Raw genomic sequence first — 16,890 nt, 5'->3', positions numbered from 1 at the left:
AATATTAGGAAATAAAAACAAATATGCAGGAGTTAGACGTTGGAACCCCTGTGTGAAACTGCGATAATAACTGCCTATTATTGACAAGGTAAAGTTTGCGTGTATGGCACGGTGTGTTTTGAACCTGTGCAAGTCGCGAGATTGCACGGACAGGATAGTAACTTCTCACTCTTCCAGACTGTGGGACGTGACTGTCAAACACCCAGACCACTCCATTTACAAATTCTTAAAATTTACTTGCTTTATTTCATCGATAGCGGAATGCTGAATCTTGCCTTCCTTTCCCCCCTTTATTCCAAACCTATTGTCGCTTTGTCGAATATTCACGACTGCTTGGCGAATCGATAGAAGCAAAAGTTTACAACTTGAATAAATAGGAATTTAAAGCGCAATCGATAAAAAAAGTTTCTAATTTCTAGCACAAAGATTCGAACCGTTGCGGCCAGAACCCAAAGAATCGCAAAGGGCACTAGATTTTTGACTTTCTTTACACCTCAGACGGGGCTGGGAGTAAAACAGCAATGTTATTGGTCAACTGGATTTTATTCTTTGCTTAATTTCTAAAACAAAGTGCCATTTTCACCATGGTTTATTGCTTTTTGAAACCCGAGGGAGTTTGCGATAGAATATACTATTTATTCCACGCTATTAGAGAAAGCCAGGGAACACACTGTAGATGACCTGAGTCAGAGAAAATGCTTTCAGACCGAGTTTTGATGTATGCACTGTTTAACAGGAAAATATAAATATGGCACTGAACATAACGCCAAAAGCTGAACACAGTGCATTCTCCTCTTTGGAGTTGAACGGGGCGATATATTTTTATGGAGTAAAAAGAAAGCAAGCGCGGATTGATAACGTGAGAGCGGGTCGGTGTTGCCTTTATCGCCGGCTCTCCAAACAGGGACTGCTGACAATATTTATCAATACGATTGTGGAGATAAATACAGGGCACATTTAAAAAAAACGTCGATCTCCTCTCTGCACAGCATCGGCCTTCACCAGGCCCGTTCTTAAAGCACTGAAAATCTACAACCGACGATTATTGTCTTCAATGGTGGGATAAAAATCACTGTACGCATGAAGCCCCCAATGAAGTACAATATCCTACCGCTGTCCACACGCGTTGGCTGGCCTGTTAGGTTTGGGGATCGCGTGGTTCCCATTTCATGGAATTCTGCACTTGCTTAGTGCAACGGGTTGCTCCCATGTTAGCAAACAGCGTGCACTTTGTCGAAACGTCTCGCTCACAGAAATCGGCCAGTTTCATTATTGGCAGCCAGAATCAATGCAACTAAATAGGTTCTATTACAGGCACGTATGTGTTTGCACATGGATATCGCCATGCACGTTTGGTTCTTAGCTCGCTTTGAAAACAATGCGTTGTAAATCAAGTTTACCCAAATAGAGCCGGTGTTTTTCTATGTATAAATAGAGATTCGATCTTGGCGAATTTACAATTTCTCCTTGTTTACCTACAGAAATCGAGCTGAGGGCCCATGGGCTCTTGAGGGCTCTGCAATTCACTAACTAAAAGAAACACGATCAGCCTGTGGAACGTCGCTGCTATTTTTAACCTGCAGCTGGAAGCTGTCATCAATTTGTAACATTTATTCCAACGTTAGAATGATAGCACACAATAGCACAGAGTTAACCAGATGACGCGCTTTACACACACACACACAAAAAGGGGGGTTTATGGGGGAATTAGCATAAACAGTTTGGCGTTACCCATATCTGCCTCGGGAACGCGGGGAGTTTCTACCGAAAGCAGTCGGAGGAGGTGAGCGAACACTAATCGGTCGTTACTTTTAGAGAGAGGGAGAGAGACAGAGATGAAACAAAACATTCGCTCGGTGTTGCTCGCCTGAAATGACTTTTGTGTCAGCAAGACATTTCTATTAGTGTGAAACATGCTTGGAAGTTCACTTTGGCGGAATGGTAGTAGGTTGTAGTGTAGCCAGTCGCTGTACATGCGCAGTGCGCTCATTGGAAATGTGGCCAAGAGTGCCTACACGTGCTGGTGAATATTTATTATAATCGCCATCTACTGACCTTATAGCAAAGGCTGTCCACTGACACCGAGCAGGACAAATTAGTTACCCGTCACTTACGGCAGCTTCTAACACACACACTAATGCGATCCAGCAATAATTACATCTGTATAAATTATGTTACTTTAAATGTCCTCGCATACATATTTATGCTTGCAATACACACAGGCACACACATAACCAGAATTAAAATGTTAAATTATTTTGCTGGTTCCTTGATATAGGTTTACGATATCATTATTGAATGAGCATATTTCATCTCAATTCAAACATTAAACTTATTGACGTGAGTGCTTTTCAACATTTTCAGCTGGTTTTGTGTGACCACTGCGAAGTCCTTCTAATATCACTTCCGATCAAACTAAATCGTTCCACTGCACCGGCCCACGATTTAAAAGGTAACATTTCTCCAATATCCACACCAATCAGCACTTCCGCCAACCCTCCTACCCCTCAACCCCCTCCGCCACCGCCCCCCCCCCCCCTCCCCCCGGCTTGTCCGTTGCAAAATGTATTTGGACTTTATCAGGGTTGCATTAAAATATATTACCGGCGTGAATCGCGGTTGTGTGAATTACACCTTTATGAAGCCGAATTTTGTTTGATGAAGCAATGTTCTCTATGTGGGTGCTGACTGCTGTGTGTATGTGTGTGTGTGTGTGTGTGGGGGGGGGGGGGGGGGGGGATGGGAGGGGACAGGGTGGCAACGCGTGTCCTATATTATACATAGGCATATGTGTGTTTGTGTGAGAATGTTTTATATAATACAGGCGAGTATATATTATTTGTATCGCTGATACCCGATATATATATGATTATAACTGGCATTTCAGGAAAAGTAAGTTCGCTAATCATACGCCAGAACAATAAATGGACCTTGCCGCTAACTCAATTCGACAATGTACAAATGTCCAGTTGAAGTAATGCGGTCAATTAAGATTCGCTTTTACAATATTTATTTAAGGAGTCAAATATATATTGATAATTCGTTTCCCTGTCCACTTATCGTTGTCGTTTACGAACCATATATAGTACACATTTCGGCTATGCCAAAGAAGCAACAGCGATGATCGTTGAATTCTGTCGCCAAGTATAGGAGCCGCAGCAACTACAGATACAGGTAAACATAGCGCAGCAGCTGCAACGGGTGATAAGCACCTGTAGTGAAATTAATTCGGCATAGGTAGCAAAGGCGTTTGACTGGTGGTGGTGCCCCTTTTCCCTCGTTGAATCGATGTTTAGGCTCGGGATAAACGGCGTCCAAGTCACAAATCCTTTTGCTTTGAACAATTGGCTTGCGCATGTTACCATAATATTGTGCATCACTTTTTTCGTATTGCGTCAACTTTGGAATGATAGAGCACTCTGGGGCGTGTATAGGTCGAATAAAGAAGTTTGATTTGGTCGTGGACACAAAAATACAATAGCATAAACCGCTATGATTGAGTACTAACAACGCATGACTATCATAATGCTAATAGTATGAGTGTACGTAAATACTATACTGGGCAAGATAAATAAACATTTCTTTTGCGAGCTTAATGTATCTTATTTTTCCACTGGTTTGCCGGAACAGTATTTCGAATCGAGTGAAGGTGATGTTACATTATAAGCTCTCTTGCATGCAGTATTGGCGTTGTGAGGGTGATTTTATCTTTATTTTTAGCAGTTCATTTCAGTGTAAAAGCACTCACCCCCCTAGACAATGCTGAAAATGCATCATTATATTTTCTCGTGTACGAAACAAACTTTTGGCACAATAATAATTTTGGTTACATATATGTGATTCGCACCGGTATTACAAACAATTATAGACGGCTAGAACATGTCTAAAACATCAAAACTGCCTCTGTGGTTTGGCGTGATTTAACTGTAATGATGACACTGGGTCTTAAATTCAATCGGGAACAGCACTTCTATGTGAATGGACGACACAGGCAATGTTTATTAAAACGCCACAGTGTTTTCAGTTTTAAAATGTCTATTTGAACTTGAAGCTTAACGCATTGACAAGTCGGTTTCTTTCTCTCGTAAAGACGGGAGCAATCGGCACATACCACACTGTGATGTATGAGCGATGTGGACAAGCTTAATATAGTTAAAACTCATACATCCTTTTTCTAGTACATGCGGTAATGTGTGCTTCATAACTAATATTTTAATTATCAAAGATCCAGGTGTGTCTTTCTTTGGGCGTCTAACCCCAACTCATCATTTGGACAAGTAATGCATTGACAGACCGGTCAAATGTTCACCAACAAGTATTGGGCCTGTTCAAGGAAGAATCTGGTTTGTCTTTTCTTCTCTGTGTTTCAAGTGTACTCATATATTTCAATGTCGTTTGCCAGGCTATTTCCTCCGCTGGTACCGAGGGCAAGTAGGTAGCAACAAAAGGCATTACTCTCGAAATTACCATGGAACCCTGACTGGAGGACCAGTGGCACTACTGTGGCAAATTAAAGATTTTGAATTCCCCCATGGAAGATTTTGTGTGACTGCTTTCTGATTGGCAAAAAGGCAAGCTGAGCATAAAATACAATGTGTGCACCTCAGTTTAATTTCCCACTTCAAAAATTACTTCCAAAAAGAGTATCGCGTGTTTATATAGCATATGATACGCCGGTCTGGAACATGCATTGTCATGTCTTGCTCTCAGCTACAATTTGCAATTCCACTGCACGCAACTTTCCGCAAGTAAATCGTTCAATTACGATGCGTTCAGCCAACGCCTTTATCCTTCCTGCGAGGTCCCATGGTTAAATTGAAAAAAAGAGCAAAGTGCTCAGATCCTCTTCCTGCTTCCAAGACAAGACTCTTGTCAAGGTCACTTTGAAGTGAAAATTCAACAATTGTACACACTAGTAGATTGCAATGGTACCGCGTTAGGCTAAGAAAAACAGTACAAGTGATTATTGTGATGACAGTCATCAGTAAACTTCCATGAACACAAAATGTTTAGAAAACAATAAACGTGAATTTCTCGCTATTTCTCACGACTTTTACAATGAAACATGTATACATGGGAAACAAGTATTTAGTGAGTAAGGAGGGTCATGTATCATGACATGTGAAGGACTGATGCAGTGATCTAGATTCATCTTTCTATTGTATAGCAAACTGCTATTAAAAAGTACAGTGTCAGGCGATGTGATGCAAAGGCTCTGTGCCCGCTGGCTGGAGGCATTGTCACGTTGATCCTTCCTGTTGTTGCTGGTTGTAATTTTGTTATCTTGCTGTGTGTTTGTTCACAGTCCTTGGTGTTGTTCTCTGGCACTGATTCCGGGTGAGAGGTTACTCCCAATAACTCCCCGCCTTTTCTTCAACCCCCCACTTTCTCTCTCCATGTTCTCATTATTGTTTTTTGTCTTGAGAAAACTTTTACCGGGTGAATTGTGGGTTGAGTTTGCATGCACGTACCAATTCGGGGAATGTATAAAAGGGGATGCAGAAGAGGTTTCATATCCTAATCTTGCTTTGAGTCAAAAAAAACCAAATAGATGTGCAATGTGATTTTTAAAAAGTGAGTACCTGTCATGTGCATGGCATGGATTGCATGGTTTTGACAGCAGTAGCAGTAGCAGCAGCAGGATCGGTCCATTTGCTGCCTAGTTTGCTGAGGGTTTACGCTGCAGGGGGCACGCAGCTTTCCCGCCTTTTCACCTGCGCCGGGAATCCGGCTCGAGCGCACTGCGCGCGCTCCAACCACCTGCCCGCCCCAATTCCCGCACGAGACCACATTCCCGCCCTTTTCATTAAAGAACAGGCGCGTGCGGTTTCCCAACCGTCCGCCAAACCCCTCCCCACAGTGCTGCAACTTTCCTCCTCTCAGTGCTGCAAGTTTCCTCCCCTCAGTGCTGCAACTTTCCTCCTTTCAGTGCTGAAAGCTAACTTCCTCAACCCCCTCCCCTCTAAATTTGGCTTACAGTCAAGACGGTAGGTAATTCCTGCGTAAATGTTTGGGTTGACGATAAAATGTCATTTTGTTTTTTGGACATGTTTTTTCTCTTGAGTGGACCCAACTCCCACAGCATTTATTGGTGCAATTAAAGGACAAAGTTTATTTATTAGTGTGTCACAAGTAGTGTCACATTAACACTGCAATTAAGTCATTGTGAAAATCCCCTAGTCACCACACTCTGGCGCCTGTTCGGGTACACTGAGGGAGAATTTGCTATGGCCAATGCACCTAACCAGCATGTCTTGGCCTATGGGAGGAAACCGGGGAGAACGTGCAAACTCCGTACAGACAGTGACCCAAGCCGGGAATCGAATCCGGGTCCCTGCAGTGCTAAACACTGTGCCACCATGCCATTCAATTACCATGTTGCACACTGCACTGGTTAGAGTTGCGCCTTTTCTACGGGAGGCAGTAGCCAACTGGTATTGTCACTGGACTACGAATCCAGAGACCCATATTAATGCTCTGTGGATCCAGGTTTGAATCCCATCATGGCAGATGGTGAAATTTGAATTTAATAAAAATAAATCTGGAATCAAAAATCTGATAATGACCATGAAACCATTGTCAATTGTTGTAAACACCCATAGAATCCATAGAATGGATTCTATGGGTGTTTACAACAATTGACAATGGTTTCATGGTCAACAATGAAACCATTGTCAATTGTTGTAAACACCCATCCAGTTCACTAATGCCCTTTAGGGTGGGAAATCTGCCGTCCTTATCCGATCTGGGATTCATGTGACTCCAGACACGCAGCAATGTCGTTGACTCTTAACTGCCCTGTGAAGTGGCCTGGGACTCAGTTCAAGGGCAATTAGGGATGGGGCAATAAATGTTGGCCTTGCCAGCGACACCCACGTCCCTTGATCAAATGAAAAAAAGACCTCAGTTTTTATGAGCTCAATTACCATGTGGCACACTGCACTGGGTAGAGTTGAACCTTTTCTATGCCAATGTGCACCAACACATTGGCCAAGGTGGCAGCATTACCCCAGAGAGAGAAAGGGAGAGGGGTTGTTATCCAACTTTGGTGTGTACTCAAGCCCAACAAAGTGTGATGCCCTCCAGGAAGATCCCATCACACCATTACATGATGTGGAGTAAAAATTCCATTGGAGGTCCTGTGGTGCAGTGGTAGCAGCCATATCTCTGGGTCAGAAGCTGGGGATCAAGTCCCATTTCATGACTTGATGGTCACGATGATGTATTCATGAAGTGGCCAAATAGGTCGATCACCAACCAGTGAACCCTTCCTGTTAACCTAATGGCAGGTGGTAAGAGTGTTTCATAGGCAGCTACACTGCAGAAGACAACAACAAACTACTGCAGCAGTTTGCCAAGCATAATCGTGGTTCAGTTCAATAGAAGTCCATGGTCGCCAATGCCCTCCTACAGCATGGTATCTGAGGGAGGAGGACACGCCATTGTGACCTGAAACCTGACATAAAATGTGGATATTGGCTCATTGTATTCAAGTGGAAGCCAGGTGATCATATGAGGGTGAAAGGAGTTGAATAATTTGTTGATGGGCCTGGGGGAAGTGAGTGGGAGGAGGAGACTTGTGTTCCATTTGGAACAATTGGACCAATTGGTCTGTTCTTGTGCTTTATATTATACATGGTGTTCCAAGTTTTCTTTTGTACTATTTTGAGGAAGCAGGCACTCCGCTTCACACTCTCAAAAAAAACCTATTTGCCTCCAGTTTGTGCTGACATACATGTTTGAGTTTGCAGTCATCGGCAAATGGAGCTGACCAACTGTTCTCTGCTCTGCAGACACGTTTAAGACATATCTAGATAGCCACGTGAACAGACTGGGAATAGAGGGGTACAAAAGAATGGTCTAGTGAGCAAATGAGCGGCGCAGGCTTGGAGGGCCGAAGGGCCTGTTCCTGTGCTGTATTGTTCTTTGTTCTTTGTTGTTTGTGTAGCCATTAGTCTCAGATCAGTTAGAGTTGTGCAAGTGGAATCAATGTGAGGAATATTCAGATATTTGTTGATGGGGGTTGATGTGAATATGAAGTCGTAGACTCAACCTGCCATCTGATTGGACTTGTGCTCATTACCACGTGACATGAGCTCCACATGGTATGTTGCTGGACTGTGCAAAGTCCCGTTCAACAATATTCACAAATGGCGTACTGGATATATTTCCATTTAAAAATTGGACGTATTTAATTTAGGAAGCAGCCTTTTTGAGTATTAAAATTTAACCTGTGGGTCATATCAATTGGCAGAGCTTGTCTGTTGCTAGATGAAAGCAACATGGAAACAAGAGAAATAACATCGCCCCTACAGCACAAGCCTTTGCAGGGAACTGAAGTTGTGTCATCTGCTCATTGCCTTGGGATTCAAATTGCCAATCTGATTATGGGTGGCATTAAAGAAAGAAGATTTGCATTTATATAGTGTTCATCATGACTGCTGGATTTCACAAAGTGCTTTAAATATTGAAATCAATAGTATTATGTTGCCTTTCTATTCCACATTTATATTCATCACTGAGAGGATCATAAAACCACTTCTTGCTTGGACCTACTTGAACAACTAAGATGCCACTAAATATGTGGTGTAAGTTAAGCCAACCAACTGTGGTACCGATTTCTGTTTTGGGAGCAGGTGGTCTGGCAACATCACACCGGCTGCAATGTAGTTGCAAGTGGTGTAAATGAACACAAGAAACACATTTAAAGTTTAAAATTGTTGTTAATTGTTTTTAACTTTGTAATGTTAGCATAAATCTCTTCTGGATTGTTGGCTCTTAGCAAACATTTAAAATACTCACTAGCTACCAAATTAGCCCCACTATTTCCTCATTGCCCTGCAAATGTTTCTTTATTAAATATATTTTGGAAGTTACTATTGGATCTGATTCCACCAAACTTTCAGGTAGCATATTTCAGATCATAACATTGGCTTTGTGTAAAAAAAAAAGTTCTGCTCATCTTCCTCCTACTACTTTTATCAGTTATTTTAAATTATGTCCATTGTTGGTTGACCCCCCCAGCCAAGGGAAATAGTTCCTCCAAATTGATTATCAAAATCCTTACATTTCCTTTGCTTCAATATTTAAAACACGTTACTGTCGGCCGCAGTGAATAGCTGCAAAGGTCAATTTGCTACTGGAAGTGAGAATCAGTGCATTTGTGGTGCCACACATAGAACTGAACCTGCATTCATATAGCACCTTTCACAACCTCAGAATGTCCCAAAGTGCTTTACAACCAATGAGATACTTTTCAAGTGTAATCACTGGTGGCATGGTGGTTAGCACTGCTGCTGCATCACAGCACCAGGGACCCGGGCTCGATTCCTAGCTTGGATCACTAACCGTGTGGAGTCTGCACGTTCTCTCCGCGTCTGCGTGGATTTCCTCCGAGTGCTCCGGTTTCCTCCCACAGTCCATAAGATGTGTTGGTTAGGTGCATTGGCCATGCTAAATTCTCCCTCAGTGTACCCGAACAGGCGCCGGAGTGTGGCGACTAGGGGATTTTCACTGTAACTTCATTGCGGTGTTAATGTAAGCCTACTTGTGGCACTAATAAATAAACTTTGACTTTAAAAAACTTGGTGTAATGTGGGAAGATAAACATTTAATGCCTGAGATACAAAATTGTAAATTAATGTACAGCTCCTAGGATGTGTAGTTCCAGAATTTATACTATAAGTTATTTGAGATATACCAGTAGTTGACATGTAGTACTTTATGCTTCTATAAAATTAGTGCATGAAATGTTCTATCAAATTGTTGAATGATCTCCCATTTTGACTGTATGTCCTGTTGGGTGGATTCAACAACTTTCTATTAGTTTATATTTCTACCGTTTCAATTTATTTTTGTATTTTAATCTTTTTCCTTTGGATTTCAAATCACACAACAAAATGCTGTCACATGTGTTACTTTGCACCCTTGCACTGTAAAAATCAGAAAAGAACATTCATTCACTGAATCTCTATTAAAATATAAAATATGTTATATACAGTGCAAGTTAGTAGCTGTGGTTGGTAGAAAATAAATCATTTGTGTCTCTCGTACTTGTGAATTATAGGGTCAAAACTGTTGGCGCTGTTTAACGTTAACATTTGCCTTTGATGTTTTTCTTATGTTGTTTCTAATTTTCTGAAAACACTATTACTACAAGAGTCACAGAACAAATATGGAAAGGAATTGCATTTGTGCATTGAAAAAAAAACATGCGCAAGAGGTGTTTAATATTGGAGAGAAAAGGTTTTTTGCTAAGTAGACTTGGGGGTTGTTAAGTTTATTGCTATTTCAAAGCATAGTTTTGGTTTGTGGAGACATGAAAGTCAAATACCATGGATCATTTTTTTTTGACCCACAAAAACATTGAAAGAAGGAGTGTTCTTGTGAACAGGACATATAGCCTAATGCATGTGGTCAGCTTTACTTACGGTAAAAAAATTTACTGCACAGCTGGCAGCCTTGTGTCTGGTGTATATAAGATATTGTGTTTTAAAGAACTGTAGAAGTATAATCAGAAATAAATTGCTTAATGTTAACTTATTTTCTGCACTCTGGAACCACAAAAGTGATTTTTTTGTGTGCTTAATTTGTGATAGTTGTCAGAACAAACAAGGCAGATTTGATGGTCACCAACATATTTTAGAATCCTGTCAGGGCTTTATAATGGCAAAATAGGCAATCAGTCAAAATGTTTCATTTGGTTGATGTCATCAAAATTAGCAAAGTGTGGCATTACTTTAATTTTGATCATCTTATCTTGCCTTTGACTTTTAGCTGGTAATTTTACAAAATATGTAACAGTTTGCATTTGTGGCAGTTTTGTTGTATCTTTTCACCTAACATACATCATGTGGTGGAGGTACAAAAATGGTGAACCAAAAACAAAGGGAGTAGAATAAGGAGACAATAGAAATGGAGCGAAAAATTATAATGCACTGTATCCATATTAATGATAATACCCATTAAATTCAAAGATTGGGTTTGGTTAATATGTTTTGATACTGAATTCAGCAGCATGAATCAGAATAAGAAAATTACAAGGCTCACTCTGGTTTGTTAAGCTATTGATCCTTCTACAAGTTAGTGAAAAACAATGACCTGGATTCTTTCCCATTTTAAACTTTAATACATACAAGCAAATGTTTCATTCCCATGTATTAAGATGCACGTTTTATGCATTCTCTGCAAATCTATGCTATTGTATTACAAATTTTAAATACGTGTAAGAAGTGATCCTCTGTCCCATGGTTGTAAGGAGTGTGAGTAAAATTATTGAAACCTATTTGTTTGAGAGATGAGTGTAAATTTGTTCATAGATTAGCAGTGCACTCACACCTTCACCAACAGAGACTGCAATAACCTATAATCTAACAATTGGGAATACTACAATACTCCAGGAGGGCATTGCAATGCTGAGGATGGGATGAATGGGTATAACAGAGGAAAAACAGAGGATATGTCAATCTGTTTCTGGCTCATGTCGTACTTGACTTGCAATTCCTCAATTGTTGGTACTAGCCTTCCTCAACAATTATTCATTTGGACCAGATTCTGTGGAAACGGGGCATCTCGCACTGTTAATTGGACTTGCCTCTACATCCTACAACTCAAAACATTTTGTTGCTGAAAGCTTAAGCTAATACAAGCACGACGAGGGAAATTAGGGTGGAATTTTCCCATCCTGCCCGCCCCAGGAATCGTAATGGGCGGGACAGGACCATATAAAGGTCGGTTGACCTCGGGCAGGATTTTCCGGCCTTGGGGCGAGCGTGGCCAGAAAATCTTGCCGTTGGTATCTGGAACTGAATGAATACAGTGACCAACCATGTGTCTGTGAGCAGTCAGATTGAAGGATTGAAAAATAAACAACAGAACACTCCATTGAAACATAAGATCCTGAGGGATCTTGACAGGATGGATGTGGAGAGGATGTTTTCTCTTGTGGAAGAATCTAGAACTCAGGGTCACTATTTAAAAATAAAGGGCGGTCCATTTAAAATGGAGATGAGTCAACGGATGGCATTCTCCAGCTGCGCTCACCTCAAAACCAGAGAATCCCGCCCGAGGTCAATGGACCATTGCATGGTCCAACCCCACCACCCGTGACAATTCCCGTGGCAGGCGGGAGAATTTCCCCCAACATCTTTTCGCGGAGAGGGTTGTGAGTCTTTAGAACTCTTTTCCTGAAAAGTTTGTGGATGCAGAGTCTTTGAATATTTTTAAGGGAAAGGTGGATAGATTCTTGGTAAGCAAGATGGGGAGGGGTGATAGGTTATCAGTAGGTAGAGTGTAGATTTGAGGTTACTATCAGGTTGGCCATGATCGTATTAAATGGCGGAGCAGGCTTGAGGGGCTGAATGGTCTACTTTTGCTCCTTATTTGTCCATTCATAACACTGAGAAGGAATTGTAAATTAGAATAGTTGAATTCAATGTCAAATCAGGTACAGAAATCGAACTGGAGAGGGAAAGAAAGATTTGAAGAAAGAGAGAGCAAAAGACAGAAAAGAAAAGTAAAACATTTTTTAGTATTTGAAATATTTAAAATTTCCAGCAGCAATTGCAAAAATTGAGACTACACTTATAAATTAATTTCCAGTACCAGAGAGATTGATTCACAGAAATTAAACATTAGCATATTGTTAAAAAAGGATACGAATGCTTTTTGCAACAAAACTGTGGTGATTTAGTTCATATCTACTGTGCAAATATAGCCACTTCACAATGTTTAATGCATCTCGGTGGTGAGCCAGACAATGAAATGCCATTTTGACCATGCTATTGCTGGAGTGGTGCAACTTGAACAGGAACTTTGGATATTGGCATTTGGCAACTCATCTGCCATTGACAAAGTTGCTGTTTCCGTATAAAAAAACAATAACGGGGAGGCGATGGCTGAGTGATATTATCGCCAGTCTATTAATCCAGAAACTCAGCTAATGTTCTGGGGACCTGGGTTCGAATGGTGGAATTTGAATTCAATAAAATAAAATCTGGAATTGTGAATATACGAATGACCATGAAACCATTGTCGATTGTCGGAAAAACCCATCTGGTTCATTAATGTCCATTAGGGAAGGAAATCTGCCGTCCTTAACCAGTCTGGCCTACGTGTGACTCCAGAGCCACACCAATATGGTTGACTCTCAACTGCCCTCCAAGGGCAACTAGGAATGGGCAATAAATGCTGGCCCGCTAGCGACAGCCATGTCCCATGACTGAATAAATGAAAGAATAAAGAAAAAAAGCCTCACCATTATTTTGGCAGCAAAATCTGACTGATTAAGTTATGGAACCAGGATAACAAAAGCACGCTCACCTAATGTTTTGCTGGACTTATATCCATGAGTCCAACCTTATTCCCTTCCACAGGGCTACATGTTAGTCAGTTCCCAGAACAATTTGCCCGATCTTCCTTCTGCCGCAATATTGTCAAAAATCTATTGAATGCTTTCATGAAGGACTGCAAAGAACCAGAGTTTACCACCATCACCAGAATCCTGTGTCACTCTGGGAAAAATAAAACTTCCAAACACCAAAGCTCATTCCCTGCTTTATGAATTCATTTAGTCGTTCAACCAGACTCCATTAACTCAAGCAAACATTTGCTTGCATGTTATCAAGACTTTTAGTCATTTTAAGTGTTTAAATTAGTTTGTCCTGCTGCAACAAATCTAAACTCAAGTCATTTATCCAGATTCATAGAATCCCTACATGGCAGAGAAAGACCATTCAGTCCATTGAATCTGCACTGATTCTCTGACAGAGTATCTTACGCAGGCCCTTACCCTCACTTTATCCCCATAACCACATTCATTTACCCTGCTAATCCATCTAACCTACACATCTTTCGACACTGAGAGGCAATATAGCATAGCCAATCCACCTAAGCTGCACATCCTTGTAGTTTGGGAGGAAACCGGAGCACCTGGAGGAAACCCATGCTGACATGGGGAGAAAATGCAAGCTCCACACAAGGCTGGAATTGAACCCAGGTCCCTAGTGCCGTGAGGCAACAGTGTTGACCACTGTGCCACCGTGCCGGGTTCGGATTACCTTTGTTTCCCCTTTCTGTGAGTCCTCTAGAGCTACCACCCCCTTTTTGAGGTAGGATTGGAGAGATAAAACTTTACATTGTACCCCAAATGCAGCATCACCAAAGAAGCCTTTTACAACCTTGTTATAGTGGCACTAATTTTGTATTGAACATTAGTGGCAATATAGCTCACCATTTTGCTTAATTTGCCTGTAGCCCTCCTGACATTGGACAATTAAACTCCAGAGAGTGGTCAATTAATTTTCCATTCGTGTCACCTTTAGCTCATGTTATACTTTATGGTACAGGTTTTCAATGTGCTATCTTAATGTAAAACCACCATTGTGGATCTTCTGCCCTTCTACATCACTCTTCACCACCTAATTTGCATGTACAAGTGTCTTAAGCCACCTTGAGGTGGCATGTTGTTTGTTTCACATTTGCTGATGAGAAGTTTCTGTATTACAATATGGATAATTTTGCAACGATCAGGAATTAGCAACAGAATGCTTTGATTTGAGTTATTGTTATATGTATTGGGATACATTGAAAATTATTATTTCTTGTGCGCTACATAGACAAAACATACCCTTCATAGAGTACATAGAGGAGATGGAAAGGAAAGGGTGCAGGATGTAGTGTTACAGTTATAGCTAGGGTGTAGAGAAGGATCAATTTAATATAAGGTTGATCCATTCAAAGGTCTGATGGCAGCAGGGAAGAAGCTGTTCTTGATTCGGTTGGTAGCTGATCTCAAACTTTTGTATCTTTTTCCCAACGGAAGAAGGTAGAAGAGAGAATGTCCGGGGTGCGTGGGGTCATCGATTATGTTGGTTGCTCTGAGGCAGTGGGAAATGTAGATGGAGTCAATGGATGGGAGGCTGGTCTGTGTGATGGGCGGGGCTACGCTTCACAACCCTTTGTGGTTTCTTGTGGTCTTGGACAAAGCAGGAGTCATACCAAGATGTGATACATCTGGAAAGGATACTTTCTATTTTGCATTTGTAAAATTGGTGAAAGTCATAGCAGACATGCCGAATTTCCTTATCCCCCTGAGAAAGTAGAGGCATTGGTGGGTGTTCTTAACTATAACGTCAGCGTGGAAGGATCAGGAGAGGTTGTTTGTGATTTGGACACCTAGAAGCTTGAAGCTCTCGATCATTTCCACTTCATCCCCATTGATGTAGACAGGGCATGTCCTCCATGATCCTTCCTGAAGTTGCTGACTATCTCCTTCATTTTACTGACATTGAGGGAGAGATTATTGTCGATGTATGATTTTACCAGATTCTCTGTCTCTTTCCTGTGCTCCGTCTTGTCATTGTTTGAGGTCCGACCCACTACGGTGGTGTCATCAGCTCACTTGAAAATGGAGTTGGAGCAGAATTTTGCACACAGTCACAAGTGTATAAGAAATATAGTAAGGGCCTGAGGACACAGCCTTGTGGGGCACTGGCGTTGAGGATGATCGTGGAGGAGGTGTTGTCCCTATCCTTATTGATTTTGGTCTGTGGGTTAGGAAGTCTAGGATCCATTTGCAGGCCACGGAGTTTGGAGATGAGTTTTGTTGGAATAATGGTGTTGAAGGCTGAGCTGTAGTCAATAAATAGGAGTCTGACATAAGTTATTCAGTTGTTCCAGGATCGAATGCACGGCCAGGGAGATAGCATCTGCTGTGGATCTGTTGCAGTGATAGGCGAACTGCAGTGGATCCAGGCAATCTGGGAGACCGAAGTTGATGCATGCTATGAATGAACATTCGAAGCACTTCAGAATGATGGATGCCAGGGCCATCAGGTGGTAGTCATTGAGGCACGTTGCCTGGCTTTTCTTTGGTACAGGGATGATGGTTGTCTTCCTGAAGCAGGTAGGAACCTGAGATTGCGTAAGCAAAGTTTGAAGATATTTACGAATACCCCCGCCAGCTGGGCTACGCAGGACCTGATTGCTCATCCGAGTACTAATTACAAATGGGTTTTTGAATATATCAAAGAAAGCTCAACTTTTAAAGAAGGAAACATGATGGTAATTGCACTTTACATTTATAACTTATTTATGAATCTAAACGAACTTGTAAGTATATTCAGACAGTACATAATATGATGATATTTATGTTGATGTTGTGAAGTTATAGGGATTGGGACAGGTGATAGAAGTTAGAGAGTCACAAATAGGGCGTGTTTGTTCTAGTTTAATGTTAATGACCACAGATGGGCATGACTGGATCTTCTTATTAATTGCTTCACTTTCTTACAAGATTAGCACTTCCTATATGGGTTGTTATTGAGGAGATGCTGACCAGTGCAACACTGTAGCACCCATAGCAATAGATATTTTTGTGAAAATATATTCCGCTTGTTAAAGTGCCCAGGCCTGATGGTTTTGGGTTTGAATATGAACTATGAGTTCAGAATTACCACTGCTCTAGAAACAAAAGTCAAAGTTACAGACTGAATTAGCTGAGAAATGTAGTGTCACTCAGTCACACATCATCAAAGACTACAAAAATAATGGGGCCCACACTAAAGAACAATGGGATTTCTCTCTTGAAATGAATCAGAAATGGAGATGAGATTTCAGAAGTGACCTGAAACTTCTAACACAGTGGCACTGGAGGAGAACTTCTTGAATAGTTCAAGGCAGTGTTTAATTAAAAATCTCCCCATGATTCCAGTACAATTTTATTGGGAAAAGCCATCAAAACTGCAGACAAAACCCTAATAATGATCTCTCTGAAGCCAACAGGATGGATCAGAAGGTGGAAAAGGTTCATGCTAGAATTGATAGACAAACCTATGAATGACCCTTAAAATGACAAAATGATGGCTTTCATCAACTCTGCCTGCAAGAACT

This window comes from Mustelus asterias, chromosome 3 (genome assembly GCF_964213995.1).
Source record: "Mustelus asterias chromosome 3, sMusAst1.hap1.1, whole genome shotgun sequence".
NCBI lineage: Eukaryota > Metazoa > Chordata > Chondrichthyes > Carcharhiniformes > Triakidae > Mustelus > Mustelus asterias.
This window is presented reverse-complemented; position numbering follows the sequence as displayed.